This window comes from Mustela erminea, chromosome 5 (genome assembly GCF_009829155.1).
Source record: "Mustela erminea isolate mMusErm1 chromosome 5, mMusErm1.Pri, whole genome shotgun sequence".
Lineage (NCBI taxonomy): Eukaryota > Metazoa > Chordata > Mammalia > Carnivora > Mustelidae > Mustela > Mustela erminea.
Window position 1 is genome coordinate 119537685 of NC_045618.1, and position 15988 is coordinate 119553672.

Genomic DNA, 15988 nt, shown 5'->3' on the forward strand with positions numbered 1-15988 from the left:
AAAAAAAATCTTTCAGTTGCGTCTGCCACAGAGAATGAAGTGGATGGAGAGAGCTTTTTCCAGCAACTGCTGTGTATTATTCTCTTTGTGCTCGGTTTGATATTCAAGTTATTCATCCAGCAAGCTGGGGAGTCCTTGTGCGGGGGCTGAGCCAGCGCTCACATGGTGGCAGGCATTGCGGGCCAGGGGACTGTCGCTGGAGTGTAGAGGGTGAAGGATGGTTCCACCTCTGCCCTCCAGGGTTTGCATTTTGACAGTCCTGAACATCAGTATGATGGGGATGGGTGTGGATGAAGAGACTTACTTCAGAAAATCTGCCAGGCCAGATTTCCAGGGCCAAGGAAAGCCGTGCTTTTCCTGCAGAGGGGTGGATAAGATGACCTTTCAGGATCACAGCCAACTGGGGAGGTCCAGATCATGGGGGTTGACCGTGCCTTCTTCCTCAACTCCGCGTCTTCCTGGTCCAAAGCATTGAGAGAGAGCAAACTGTTGCAGCTGCCTGCGCACCGTGCTTTTGGAGACTTGCCTGGGAGGCTGGTATGTGAGGAAGACGAGCCTGGGCATGCCAGTGGCAGGTGGGATTTCTTTGGAACGGATGTCGTGAGGTTCATCCCTCCCTTTGAACCTGGCCTGGGCAGCCTCCGGAGAGCTCTGACGTCCACTCCCTGGGACCGGACTCCGTCCGGAAGTCCAGGACGGTATGGCATGCCCACCTTGGTCCTCGGGTAGCCTCTGCTGGCACTCAAGGGGCATGGAAGCCTGCCCGGGTGTCTCAGCCAATGGCCTGGACCTCTGTCCTGCGGGCTCTTTGACGTTTGCTATGAGCAACAGGCAGTAATGGCTGCCATCACCGACGTGGGCAGCACCCCCTTCCGGGATCCATATTGTTAGACAGCTGGCCTAGCACGGTGTGAGGCATGTAGGAAAGATGCTCAGTATTCCTCTCTGGAAGAAATGCCAACTTAAAAAGGATGCCTGGTTGTTTGGGGGCCAGATCTTTGAAGCCAGTGACAGTCACGTGTCTTTGGGCTTGAGGGAATTAGGTGTTACTGGTGCACCCCCAGAAAGACAGCGGTCCATTTGGCCTCCTCCTCAACCCCCACCCCTCGTGAAGCTGAGCGCTCAGCATGCACTTGTGCCTCACAATTTACGGGCACGTTTTGCTTGCCCCTGAATCAAAAATATTAAAGGCACATGAGAGGTTATTTGGGGAAGGAGTGAGGGTTTCAAAGCAGAGAGTGTCGGTGAACTGCACTATCTGATAGAGTATAACAGACTTCAGCTTTGGCAGTCGTAGTAAATTGAAAAGTTGCTAATTCCCCAAAAGGAATTTGGTACAGCAGGGAAATAATATTGGCAATATCTTAATCTATGCAATGTTTCCCAGAGACACCGTTGAATTTGCAGTTTTTACTTTTGTTTCAAAAGACAGTCTTCAAGAGAAGAATTGATTGTCCTCTTTCACATCCTTCTGCAAAAGTAAAACGAGAGAAGTTCCTTCTTGGCATGGTTCACACTTTGGCAGACTTAGCAACTGAAACCCACGAGACCGTGGTACTTGGTGTACTCGGTGAACGGAGGAAAACAATAAGAGCTCTTCAGAACTTTGGAGGAGGAGAAGGTTGATGATGCTACTTTTCTTTGACTAATCTGTGTAGTTATTAGATGCCAGCTTGAGAGAGCAATAAAAAGAAGCATTTTTTTTTTCGCTTAAGCGATCGATATTTTTGATTACCGCTGAGCCACATGCTATGAGCAGAAGAGAAGTAGAAGGCAGGGTCCTTGCCTCTCAAGGCACTTACAATTTGTTTGATGCTCAGTATCTAGTTGATTTATTTTTTATTACAAAGGTACACCATGCCATATTGATTATGACATAGAAGCTGAACTCTGGCTCTTTGCAAGTGGTACCTTTTCATTCAGGTTAAAAGTCCCTTTTTTCCTTCCTTCTCCCTTATTTGCTGCTCATGGTTTTTCCTCTCTTGAACCCCACCACTCCTTTCCTTCATGTCCTTGACCTCCAGGGGTTCTCCAAGAAGAATTCAGATACTCTGGATTGATCGGAAGCTCCTCTTGGTTCCTACCTGGAACACGGCTCCAAACTCTGGAGCCAAGGCGTAGGGTTTCAAATCCCAGCCTTATCACTTATGAGCTGTGTGTCCTTAGGCAGGTGGCTAAACCTCTCTGTGCTTCAGGTTCCTCATGTATAATGGGGGCATAATAATAGTACCCTCCTCCCATGGTCACTGTGAGGCCAAAATGAGTGAATATTTGCCAAGCGTAAGGATGTGGTCTGGCACCAAGTAAGTACTGTGTAAGTGTTTGTTAAATCTGGTCGGCCATTATTCATGTATTCCATAGTTGCAGATTCATGTACTTGCTAAAAATTATTTGTAACCCTCCAATTAATAAATACTCGTTGCGCTTTTAGGGCCATTTGTCGACATGTGCAGAGTGGCCAGAAATTTGAATTGCCTAATGCACACATTCCCAGCTTAGATCTAATAGAGCGACGTTCTGGTGCAAACAAGTTTCAGTTCTCATACCATAAACAAGTGTCCGTCCTGTGGTCTGTTCTGTACTCCGCTTTTTGTGCTTTTTTATTGGTGATTTTCCTGTTTAAAACGGCACCATGGGGCACCTGGGTGGCTCCGTTGGTTAAGCATCTGCCTTTGGCTCAGGTTGTGATCCCCCGAGTCAGGCTCTCTGCTCCGCGGAGAGTCTGCTTCTCCCTCCCCCTGCTCACGTATGCACTCTCTCTCTGTCTGTCTCTCTCGTCCTCTCCCTTTCAAATAAACAAAATCTTTAAAGTTTTTTTTAAAGATTTTATTTATTTATTTGACAGAGAGAGATCACAAGTAGGCAGAGAGGCAGGCAGTGAGAGAGGAGGAGGCAGGCTCCCCGCTGATCAGAGAGCCCGATGCTGGGCTTGATCCCAGGACCCTGGGATCATGACCTGAGCCGAAGGCAGAGGCTTTAGCCTACTGAGTTACCCAGGCGCCCCTCAAATAAACAAAATCTTAAAAAAATAAATAAAGGAAGGGCGCCTGGGTGGCTCAGTGGGTTAAGCCTATGCCTTCGGCTCAGCTCAGGTAAGGATCCCAGAGTCCTGGGATCGAGCCCCACATCGGGCTCTCTGCTCAGCAGGGAGCCTGCCTTCTCCTCTCTCACTGCCTGCCTCTCTGCCTACTTGTGATCTCTCTCTGTCAAATAAATAAAAATCTTTAAGTAAGTAAATAAATAAATAAAGGAGCACCTGGGTGGCTCAGCCATTAAGCGTCTGCCTTTGGCTCAAGTCGTGATCCCAGGGTCCTGAGATGGAGCCCCGTATCAGAATCCCTGATCGGCCGGAAGCCTGCTTCTCCCTCTTCCACTCCCCCTGCTTGTGTTCCCTTTCTCGCTGTGACCCTCTCTGTCAAATAAATAAATAAATAAATAAATAAATAAATAAATAAAAAAAATCTTAATAAAATAAATGGCACCCAGTCCTAGTGTGAAGTGTTACGTGTTGCTGAGCCCACGAAGGCTGACTGCCTTGTGGAGAATATGCAGAAGCCTTGTTAGAGAATCTTCATTCAGACATGAGTTACAGAACTGCTGGCCGTGAGTTCAGTGTCAAGGAATCAACGGTATATATTAAATAAGGTGTCTTTAGGTGGAAATACAGTAACACATGGTTATATATTCATCAGTTAACAAAAATGCTGTCACCAGCAGCTCGCAGGAACCTGACTCTGTGTTTCCCCTGGGAGCAGTAGTTCAATGTTTGCTAATTCCTTGTTTGTGGAGACTTCATAGAACATAACTTCCCCAAGGAATGACATTCCACTATAGTTAAATGGGGTCCGGGAGCTCAGAGTGGGAGCTCAGAGCTCTGCCTTTTTTAGAGCAGGCTTCTGACTGCCCAGAGGACCCCTCGGAAGGCGGGAAAAGCAGAAGTAATTCTGGCCACATGGAGTGCCTCAGCTGGGCACAGATTTTTCTATCAGATTTGGAAAAAATATATAATAAGATATAACCACATCTGGTCTTTTATAAGCACAAATTGTTAGAGATCAATCTGAAAAGAGGGAGTAAATCTTCGCCCTCCCCCACAAATTCTTAATTCAAGAGTATTTTCCCTTATCTTTGGACCTGTGTAGGAGTTTGTAGAGAAAGTTTGATACTAAAAACCTATCAATTGAAAGCCTTCTTACAACCAGTCAGTAGACACCATAACACAAGGTACAATGTGTGTTATACTTGGTGATTCTCCTGTTTGCTCAGAGCACCAGCCTTTTCAGAAAGGAATCATTTTGTTACTTCTGATTGAAAAGATCACAAGATACTTAAACTTGCTTCTCCAATGCGTTTATTTCCCCCCCCACTCTTTCTTTATGAAATGTTTGCAAATTGATTCACACATCTAGGATAGGAGAACGTGAAAATGATTCTGAATAAGGAGGGCTTCACTGAAAATGACCAGAAAATCCAAATGGGAGGGAACAAAGGGAGCATGGGGCCAGCGTGGGCCACAGCACATAATAATATATGCCTGCAGCCTCTCATTGAAGCAGTTTCTGAGTTTTTGTGATTTTTTTTGTTTTTTTTTTATCCTATTTTTTTTAATTTTTTATTTTTTATAAACATGTATTTTTATCCCCAGGGGTACAGGTCTGTTGAGTTTTTGTGATTTTATTTTATTGTTATTTTTTAAAGATTTTATTTATTTATACAGAGAGAGACACAGTGAGAGAGGGAATACAAACAGGGGGAGTAGGAGAGGGAGAAGCAGGCCTCCCGCGGAGGAGAGACCCCGATGAGGGGCTCGATCCCAGGACCCTGGGATCATGACCTGAGCTGAAGGCAGACGCTTAACAACTGAGCCACCCAGGCAGGCACCCCCTGAGTTTTCGTGATTTTAAACAGTGTCCCAGCAAACCCTCCTAGATACAATGTTGCATATTCTGGTGCACGTTTCCACTAAGTACTGACTGAGTATCCTCTGTGTGTGTCAGGCGCTGGTAACTGTGGGAAGCTCAGCGGGTCACTGGATCATGGGGGGTCGTCAGTCTGTTGGGCAAGTTAATGGTCTTGTGAGAGAACCTCCCTAGGATAAATTCCTAGAAGTTGGAAAATTAGGGTGTGTGGCTGGGTTCACAAAGTTGTCCTTGGACAGCTGTACCAAGTCAACTTCTTCCCGAACCCTGGACAACAGTGATGTGGTTCGTCCTTTCCAATCTGTGTCAATCTGGTAGATGAAATGAGGTATCATAATTGTTTGAATTTACATTTCTTGTTTTTTAATGAGGTGGGTATAGTCATCATTTTTCTTTCTCTTTTGGTGAATTCACCCCTTTTCTCATTAGGGCGATACTTTTTTTTTTCCCCCTCTCATTGAGTTGTTAGTGTTCTAAATTTAAAATATTAACCCCTTTTCCTACGTATGGCAAATCTTCATTTTTTAAAAAAGATTTTATTTATTTATTTGACAGAGAGAGAAAGATCACAAGTAGGGAGAGAGGCAGGCAGAGAGAGAGGGGGATGCAGGCTCCCCGCTGAGCAGAAAGCCCCATGTGGGGCCCGATCCCAGGACCCTGAGATCATGACCTGAGCTGAAGGCAGTGGCTTAACCCACTGAGCCACCCAGGTGCCCCACTTCCTCATTTTTAAATCTATCTTTCTGCTTGATTTATAGGACCTCGGCCCTACACACAAATTTTAAATTGGTATGCAGTCAACTATATCCATATTTTCCTTTTAATTTATTTACTTAACAAAAGTGGTGCTAAGTGCCAGGGCTATATGTGTTTTAATACTAATTCATTTGATCTTCATCAGAACCCTATGAGAGGGCCTTGCTAGCATTCTACCTCCTTACCCACGTTTTCTCAAGATGAGGAAACTAGGTGGAGAGAAAGAAGTTAAGCACGTTGACTAAGGTTACCCACCCAGTAAGTGGTTAAGGGACATCAGGAACCTGGTCCCAGATGTTCAGCCAGCCATCAGGCTACACCTCCTCCAGCCACGGTGTTTTGGAGTGTGTGTGTGTGTGTGTGTGTGTGTGTGTGTTATCTACAGTCGCTTCGTAAATTCTCCCCAAGTCTCCTGGGTCTTTGAGGGCAAGAGCTGCCCCTTCTGTTTCTCCAGGTTCCTTCCTGGTCCCCTTCATGCAGTCCTGGGCATGGAGCAGCTAGATGCTTCATAAATACTTGTCAACTGAAGACATTGATTAAATCTGGATTCTGGATGATTCCCTCACACTTGTGTTTCTGCTCAAAGAGGAGCTGACAGGTTCTGGGTCTCCCTGTTGTTTCCAGCAGGAGACTTGAGAAGCTGAAGTTGGGTGAGAGCACCTGAGGGAGTGAGCTTCACCTCACCCATTTGACCGTCTTTTCCCTTATCACACATGCCTCCTTCCCTCTTCAAAGAAGCCTCCTGGCTCTGTTCCCTACTGGAGAAATTTGAAGAAGCCTTTTCCCAGGCTACACCCTTCAGAACCTGTCATGTAAACACCAAGAATGCACAAGGGGAAAACCAAGAGAGGATGGCAGGCAAGGGCCAAGATGCCGGAGCAAACCTTAAAAGTCTCCAAGAGTGGAGGGCCTTCCAGACGTGATGCTGGGTCTTTTCCTCCTTTTGCACTCAAGGGAAGGGAGCAGCTTTTCTACCATGACCAACAGCATTCTTATATATTATCTCAAAGACACTTAGTCCAACCGGTGATTCAGGGGTTTTCTTTGATCATAATCGTCCCTTCTTTTCTCATACTTGACAATCTCTCTTTGTTTTTCCTTTGAAGGCTTTCATACGGTCAGTTTTCCAGTCTTGCTGACTGTTCTGGAGTCCTTGGGTCTCAAAGTGTGGTCCCTCAACCAGCAGCAGCGTCCCTGGGAGCTTGTTAGAGATGTAAATTATCAGGCCACAGCCTCAATCTATTGAATCAGAAATTGGGGGTGGGGGCCAGCAATTTTAATACAGGTCATTTTGCTGCACAGTCAAGGCTGAGAACCAATACTGTAATGCAGTGTAATGGTGCTTATGGTCAAAAATTTGGAATATAATAGACACATGTGAAAGAAGCAGGCCAAAAAATTTACCCCATAACTCTGCTGCTCAGAGGGCTAAGATATTTTGATATCTTAGCATATTTTATAATTTTTTTAAAAGCCATTCAAAAAAAGTCCTTGTTACCTTTTATGTGGACAGTGGCCTTGCTTTCTCAGTAGTTCTACTAACTTTGGGTTTTTTCATTTTTTTTCTTTTCCTCCCCCTAAATTCATCTTGAAACCACAATACCATTCTTTTATTTATTTTTTATTTTTAATTATTTATTTATTAGACAGAGAGAGAGAGAGAGAAAATAAGTTTGGGGGGGCAGGGAGGGGCAGAAGGAGGGACTCTGAAGCAGACTGCGTGCTCAGCAAAGAGCCCCACGTAGGGCTCAATCTCACCACCCTGTCCTGACCTGAGCCGAAACCAGAAGTGAGATGCTTAACCAACTGAGCCTCCCATGCACCTCCACAGTCCTTCTTCTTTTTTGAAAAACTGAGATACATTTGATATACAATATTGTGTGAGTGCAAGGTATACAACATATATATTTGATATTAGACCACGATTGCCCCTGTCGCGTTCACTAACATCTCTCTAGTGTCACATTATTATCATTTCTTCCAGTGTTGAGAACAATTAAAATCTAGTCACTCTGTTTAGATGTTTATAATACAGTTTTCTTGCTAATAATCACTGAACTGTGTATGAGGTTTCTGGGACTTATTTATCTACTAGTTCCAAGTCAGTCTTTTAAAGCCTGTTTCTGGGGGCACCTGGGTGGCTCAGTGGGTTAAAGCCTCTGCCTTCGGCTCAGGTCATGATCTCAGGGTCCTGGGATCGAGGCCCGCATTGGGCTCTCTGCTCGGCAGGGAGCCTGCTTCTTCCCTCTCTCTCTGCCTGCCTCTCTGCTTACTTGTGATCTCTGTCAAATAAATAAATAAAATATTTTTTTAAAAAAAGCCTATTTCTGATAGTGTAACTTCTGCGCTCAGAAATACTCAATGACTTCCTCTTGCCCTTTGCGTTAGTGCCTATAAACTGCTCACCTTAGCATTAAAGAGTTTGGTCATATTATGTTTCCACTCTTACCCACTAACACACATGCTCCATAAGGAACAAAACCCTTTTATCTCTGGCACTTACAAAATGCTATGTACTTGGTAGGGAGTCAATATTTGTTTGAGGAACCAGTGCATCTTCTAATACGATCAAGCCACATTTAATACATTTTCTTGTGCCATTCATTTCTCCTGCCTGGAACATGAACTCTTCCTGTAGTGCCTTCTCAAAATGTGCATGCCTGGGACCCATTCTAGAAGATTCTGACCTATTAGGTATGGCTTCCTGGGTGTCCCTAATTGAAAAGCTCAGGTCTTTAACATGACTTCCCCATTTGTAACAGGTCAGACACCAACTCGTCTTCATTAGATATCCTCCTTCTAAAGTCATCCCCCGTCCTGGTGTTCCTGATGGTTCCTTCATGCACCTAGCCTCAGTGGACAGGAGGGAAAGGGCAGAAAGGAAAAGGCATCTAAATCAGGCTAGGCCAATCGGGTTATTTCCCTGAGGATGTAGACCATGGCATGGAAGGCAGAGGCAGTCTGTAGGTGGTGGGTATGGAGAGTCAGAAGTTGTGGCCTTGGTGTTGGCAGCCACAGGTGGTCCTAAGTGAGCAGAGAGTGCCAACCTGTAGGGAGGAGATGTGTAGAGGGAAGCGGGAAAGACATTGTGGTCTCAGACGGAAGGGGAGGGAGGGACTGCCACATGACTCCCCACTTCTGAGAAGCCCAGCTGTGCTGCCTGCCCCGGGCTGACCTGGGTTCCCACTCCTTTGTCCTCTTCACTGGAGTCAGCCTGAAGGATCCAGGAGACCATGCTTGCAGGCCGGCCTCAGGTTGCTTCTCATACATGAAGGTCCCCAGCCCTCCCACCTGCAGTGGCCTCTTATTGCTCATCTCTTCAGATGTTACTGCGTTGTGGGGGCTCGGAGGCGCTACACTGAACGATTCCGTAAGTAATCATGTTAGCCAAAGAACCAGGGATGGGGAGAGAGGCTTCCACGGTGCAGGACAGGGGAGCATGTTGGAGAAGATGGCAGAAATCGTCAAGGGGAGAGGCACTCCTCTGCACACAGGAGGAACCTGAGGTTCCACACCGACTGGGGACTGGCTGGGCGGGAGGCCAGGTCTTCCCGCTGCAGACATGCATGTGCCTCCGGCCCAGGCCTGGAAGGGGCTGTGGAATCGTCCCAGCCACTCCCCAGCCAGGATGTAAGTGTTGCCCAAAGTGAGTTCCAGGGCACACGCAGGATTCTGCTGTTGAACATGTTTGTAAAAAATGGCTTTTTGGAGACTTCTCAGGGGCAACGGAACTTCTGAATGTTCAGGAAGGGTATTGAACATGGAGTTGTCCCAAAGACTTTGGCCCCTGCGCTTTTTGGTCAGGGAGCATCTATTGCAGAGGTGTGGTTCTGTGGAATTTAAAGGTGGAAAGGAGCTGCACCAAACCTTGCTCTGGTTTTCAACAAATGTGCGAATGGATTCCCCCAGTTCAGACGGACAGGCAGATGTGTGTAGGTCGCTCTCCATGTCAGGCAGTGCTGGCCCCCCACTGCCTCTTCAGGCTGATGCCTCCTGCCGCCTCACCCAGGATAAGTGGGAGAGAGGGGTTAAGGAATACGGATGGTCCCTGACGTATGATAGTTTGACATACGATTTTTTGACTTTATGACGGTGTGAAAAGCGATACACATTTGGTAGACACCGGACTTCACGTTTGGAATTCGGATCTTTCCCTGACTTAGTGATATCCTGTCCGATCCCCTCTCCGGAGGCTGGGCAGCTTCAGCAAGCCTCAGCTCCCAGACAGCCATGGGATCACCGGGCCAACAACCGGCTCGGCTGCAGCCATTCTGTACCCATACAACTTCTGTTTTCCACTTGCAGGACAGTAGTCGGTAAGTTATCTCATGAGATATCCAACATGTATGTTCGGTGATTTTGCAATTTGCAATTGCAGGTTAATGTACGTGTTCTATGCACGTTCAAGGTGGGCTAGGCTGAGTTGTGATACGCGGTGGGTTAGGTGTATGAAATGTATGAAATGCATTTTTGACTCCTGGATATTTTCAGTTTAGGATGATGGGCTTCCTGGGATGTAACCCAGTCATAATTAGAGAAGGTCTATATGTTTGAGAAGGGAAGAAACTGAAAACATGCAGAAGGAAAGAGAGGCAGGCTCATAAAAGACAGCTGACCTCACCATACTCCACCCTCTACTCAGGGCTTCTCCTGGCCCAAGGCGTGCCTGTTTTAAAGGTGTTGTTCACCTACATGGCTGGTTTGGACACTGGAGGCTAAACAGCTCACACGGAGAATTTCAAGAATGACCTATTCTGTGTGCTTGAACTCCGAGGACAAAGAAAGGACTGGAGTGAAAATTAACACGCCACTTGTCTTAGTGTGAAAGAAATTTCTAGGTACCGTGTGAGTGTTGTTGGCCATGGGGAGAGTTGGGAGCTGGTGATGGGTGGGAAGGATGGCAGGGGAGTATTTCTTCCTCTCTGGGTGGGCAAGGGGGCTTGGACAAAGGTCTCTGGCCTTGGTTGCTTTGACGGGAGATTCAGTCCCTCAACAGATAGGCGGAAGGAGGGTGCCACCTACACTTGACTGATGTCCAATTGCTGATGTCACCAGTACCTCTGTGAGGCTTCAGAGCTGTCTCTCTCACCTTACACCTTTTGCTTAGTGAGTTTGGGTAGGTCATGTCAAGTGCTCAGTAATTAAGAAGGGTGGGGCTGGATGAATGCCAGCCACCCCTGGGCCTCCACCTTGGAGTCATCTCCTGGGTGGGATTTGCCAGACCAAGGGTAAGTAATAATGCTTGGGGTGAGTGTTTTTAAAGACCGGCCACCCTCCACTTGGAAGCTTTGTTAAAAGGAATGACTCCCAAATCAGTTGGGGTTTATTTTTGGGGGAAAGAAAAATTCAGGAGCCCTGTGGGTTTTTTCTCCCCTTTTGGCTCCATTATGAGGTGCTGCAAACTAGAGGGCTTTCTGAGGGGGTTCACTGCTGTTTCTTCAGTTCTCAGCTCAAAATGGCCGGTCCACAGGCCCAGGTGGGTTCGGGTAGGGGTGATGGGTTGGGCTTCTCTTCTGTGGAGGAACCTACAGATTTGGCTCTGTGCAAGCGGGGTGCAATCCTATTTTTATTTGTGTCACCACCAGGGTGTCCTGTTGGACTCTCCTCTCTTCCTCTCCCAAGGCAGCTTTAGCAGTGGGTGGCCCTTCCTTGGAGGAGCCTAAAGACTTGGAGTGGTGGCTGCGCCGCCGGTCGCTGGGTGGCCCTGCTAATTGTCTGTCGGGTTCCCGAGAACTCGAAATGTGAAGGCGATAAGGCCGGGTTTCTCTCGAGGTTTCTAAGTCGGTCGCGGCGCTGAGCGTCCCCCACCCACCCAGAGGCCCTACCTACCGGCGTGGCCTCTAGGACGGGCCTCTTGCTCGGTTGTCTGTAATGGCCACCCTCCCTCCCTCCGCAGACACGCGCCGGCAGACGACAGGAGGAGCGGCCAGCGGGGCGGGGGGCTGCGGTGCCTTTGTGCCTTTCCTCCCAGGGCTCGAGGTGGGCGCTGGAGGAGGGCTGGGGACCGGCCTGGGAGCCCCGCCAGGACGCCGTAGTTGGGGAGAAGTGGAATCTCTTCTCCCCCTCGCAAGGCTCGCCCGCATCGTAATTCTTTTTATTTTTACTTTCGAGCCTTGTAAGGCATGCGGATGGGGTAGGAGCGTTCCGGCGACACGTTGCCAGCGGCACAGCGCCGGCCCGCCCGCGTGGCCGGAGGCTGGGGAAGGGGCAGGCCGCGCGCCGCCCGCCCGCCAGCCCCGCCGCCCACGGTCGCGGCCGCCCCGGGTCGCTGGGGCCCGCGCCGGTCACCCCCGCCCCGCGGCGCGGCGGGAGGCGAGTCCGCGCGGCCCAGGCCGGCCCGGGCCCTGGCTGCGTCCCCCGGAAAGCGCTCGGGCACGGCGCGCGGGGTCGATCGCGGCTAGGGGCGCGCGGACATGGGCCGCCCCGGCGGGTCCGCACCCCGGGCAGCCGGCGGCCCGGCCCACGTTTTCCCTCTCTCCGGCTCCCTCCGCCCCCTCCGCTCCGTCCCTCCCCTCCGCGCCCCTCCCTCCCCGCGCTTCCCCTCCTCCTGCCTGGTCATGTGTCGCCTTTTTTTGTTTGCAGTGGAAACAATTTCTCGCCGCTCGGCGCGCCCCGGCCCGACGCGCCGCGGCGGAGGCGAGCGGGAGGCGGGACGGGGCGGGGAGCGCGGCGGGGCCGGCGGGAGGACGCGCGGCGCGCCCGGCGGACGCCGCAGGTCCCATGCCGCGCCGCGACCCCCGCGCCCCTGCCGCCCGCGCCCGCGGCCGCCCCCCGCCGCCCGCCGCCCCGGGCTCGCCGCGCCGCGCCCGCGCGTCCTTAGCCGGGCCACCAAGCGATGCCCGCTGGGCGCCCGCGAAACTTTGTGGGCTCCCGCTGAAGGGCTGCGGCGTCCCCGCGCCCCCGCTCCCCGCTCCGGCCAGGTGAGTTTGCTCCCCGCTCCGGCTGGCGCCCCTCTGGGGTTGGGGTGACTCGGGGCGGGGGCGCTCGTCCGAGGCCGTCTTGGAGGCGACCTCGCCGCTCACGGCAGACGAGGGACTCCGCAGTTCCTGGGGGGAGGGCTCAGGCTGGGGGGCCCGGCCGGGCGGGGAGACTCAGCCCCCGAGCCGGGAAGTTGCCCGGTCCGAAGAGTTTCCTGCCCCGACGTGCGGGCTGTTTCCCGGTGTCTCGATTTCCAAAAGACGCCCGAAAGGAGCAGAGTTGGTATTGTCCGCGGAGGACGGGATCCCCGCCGTTCCGGGCCGGGGGAGGGGGTGCCGCTCTAGGGGAGACCCCAAGATGAGAAACAGGCTCCTAACAAAGATGCCCCCTCCCCCCAAACTGTGCGGGCTTGGCACCGGCAGTGAGCGTCTCCCGAGACCCCAGAGGCCTGACCCCTCCTTACCCCGGCTCTCTAGGAAACCCTCTTTGGGCCCTGGAGAAGTTGGGGGGACGGCGGGCTTTTATTGATGTGTTTTTAAGGCTCGCCGCGGTGCGGCCAATAAAAGGTTTATGACATCTGACCGGCAGTGAAGGTATGCGAGCTCCCAATTGCCCAGTATACGGGGAGCAGAGCGGTTTCCTCGTTGCCTGGCAACGTCGCTGATTGACGCGGGACGCAGCCAATCGCCGCTCCCGCAGGTCCCCTTGAAATGTTTTTGACAAGTACAGTAGACGGGAGTGGAGCGCGTGCGTGCGCGCGCGCGCGCGCGCGGAGGGGGGTTACCCGGCCCCTCCAAACTCGCGACTGCCCTGCTCGGCTTGGAGAGGATTTCTTAACTTTTCAAAGTTCACTTCGAACATCTGTTCAAAGCTGGACCAGTAATGTGTTTGTCAGTTATTTGGAAACCTTCTGATAGTGGGCAAGAAATGCAGCTTTCCTGCTGCATTTTCTCCCTTGGAAAGCAAATAAGATAACAAAACACAGCAAATCATATAAAAACAGAAAGAGGGTGTGTGGTTGTGTGTGTGTGGAATGTAACTAATAGCACACCGTAAAGTTGTAAGGAGGTCAGTAGTGAGTAACTATTTGCGTATCTGGTGGAGCAACCCTATTGTGGTAGCAGATTAAAAATGTTTGCCTAACTGCAGACTCACATGATCCGGATTCTCGCTCGCTCGCTCTCTTCCCCCCCACCCCCCCAAAATAGGAGGAAAAAAAGATTTGGCAAATTATGTAGTTAGAGTATAATAATGGAAAACTCCTCAGCGGTGGTTTCTGGGAACTGTTTTTCAAAATGGAACTGTAGTGATCAGCAGCTCTTGATACCGTTGCTGCGAAAATGCTGGATTTTATAGGGTTGCAGTTTACAGTTGGACAGCACGAGGGGACAGAAACAAAAAGCAGACAGATGATTCCTAGGTAGCGGACCCCCGTCACTCTCTTCTCGACCATACTGCTGGCAATGTTTGTTTAAAACAAAAGAAAACATGGAGTATCGTGTGTTAGTTCCTTTGGGAAGCTTCTGACAAATAAGCAAATTGAAAAGAAAGAGCAGCATGTTGTCATAGCAACAGTGCAATTAAATTACTTTACTGTCAGCCATGATATAATTTTCCTGTTTGGAAGCTCGGGAGACATAAAACTTTCATCTGGAGCTGAAGTTGACTTCAGTGCCTGGAGTATTTCGTTCCGCTTTGTATTCTACTGTGTGGATATTCCCGGTTTTCAGAAACTTAGGGTTTCGTGATGGGATCTGGGGAAACTGGGAGGGAGACAAGCCTAGCTTTGATTTGTTCATAAAAATGGTAAAAACATTACCAGGCGGGGCTTCTGTCATACCCCCAAACCTAAAGATATGAGCTTATTCTTTAAATTGTGTCCTGTGCTACTCAGGTTAGGTTCCTTGTTGACGGAAAGAAGTCCCTGTGGCTGAAACTGGAAGTTTTCTGTCCTTGGAGCTGGGCATCTCTCAGTAGCTCCGGAAAGCTTCCTCCCGCCTTCTGCCCGCAGGTTCTGTGTGGGGACCTTGTGTTGGAGGGAGGGTGCTGGAGTTTTCAGGCACCCTTGGCTTGCCATTGGGTGTCTCACATTACGCTTTCTAGAATCCCATTCCAGAGCTTCCCCAGCTGAAGCAGTTACTTTCAGCACACTGCCAATGCGCATTTGGAGCCTTAGAATGATCGTGTCTGCTTTTGTGTTCATTCTGTTTTTCTGGAGAGATGGCTTGATCTTCTTACTCAGGGGGAGAAAATAAAACAGACATGCTTCTTAAACCAAGCCTATCGTGTGAGCGCTGCGAGTGGACAGTGGGAGACCTCTTTCATTATCTTTACTGTTGTTTCTGTCTTACACTGAGTACTCGAGGGTTGAATATGCTTTGTATCTATTGGGGTCATTCTGTTTGTGGACTTGCCACGTCCTCATTTTCTTTTCTCATCCGAAGTTGTACTCCCTGTTCTAGGTCATTGATAAAAATGGGGGTGGCATGGGGGGGTGCAGAATAGAATTCTGTAGCGATTTTTGTTGCATTTACCTTCCAGTTTAAGCTGCAGGTTGCTCCTCTAACTTTATTCACCAATTCTAATTTCATTTAGTCCCATTGATTGGTGCGGTGCCCAGAGTTACTCAGTTTTTCAGCTGGGGTGTAGTGTCCCAATAATTGAACGCACTTTTTCCTCTAGTTCCAACCCACAGACTTCCTTGTTTACCACTCTCTAAACTTGCCAGCTGTGATTAAAGTTGCAGAGTTTGGGGCCATTGCTTGTGGAGGAAAGATACAGTCAGATATAAAACACTACCAATCAGCACATGCTGTGGTCAGAATGTTAATTCTGGGACGGTTGTCATGGTTTTCATGTGGAGACAGCTGAACTTAATCTGAAACACCTGGTCTTAAACTTGCAGGTATATTGCAGTGGGGGAGGGGAGGGAAGGATAAACCCTGAGGCCTAGAACCCCAAGTGACCAGAGTGTGGGGCATGGTGTTAACTTCGTAGTGTTTGTCGTGAGACTTGAAAGAGTTCTTGCCTGTATATACATTCGTATTCTTTTTTTTTTTTTTTTAAGATTTTATTTGACAGAGAGAGATCACAAGTAGGCAGAGAGACAGGGGGAAGCAGGGTCCCTGCTGAGCAGAGAGCCCCATTGGGGGGCTCGATCCCAGAACCCTGAGATCATGACCCGAGCTGAAGGCAGAGGCTTAACCCACTGAGCCACCCAGGTGCCCCTATGCATTCATATTCTGAGGAGAAACTGAGGCACCAAGAAATAACTGATTATTCCCAGCGGGGCACAGTGATAATATAATGGTGATGTGAATCTGGGAAGAAAGCTTTGTAGAGTTCCCCATTCTTTCTGTGATGTATTTGCATTATTAAAGATACTGTAAATAGTT

The 15988-nt window shown here is 49.6% G+C and overlaps 1 protein-coding gene across 10 annotated transcripts in view; it reads left to right on the forward strand.

Annotated features, from left to right (window-relative positions):
• FOXN3 (forkhead box N3) overlaps window positions 1-15988 on the forward strand; it is a 394050-nt gene that overhangs the window by 160282 nt on the left and 217780 nt on the right. For 2 of the 10 annotated variants that reach the window (XM_032344707.1, XM_032344714.1), the window contains exon 1: window positions 12471-12595. The exons of 4 other annotated variants lie outside the window; for them this stretch is intronic. The gene's annotated coding sequence lies outside the window, so the exon portion shown is untranslated. Of the gene's footprint in view, window positions 1-8844; window positions 9046-12470; window positions 12596-15988 lie in introns of those variants that run through there. 4 more of the 10 variants (XM_032344715.1, XM_032344716.1, XM_032344711.1 and 1 more) reach the window with 3 other exon arrangements.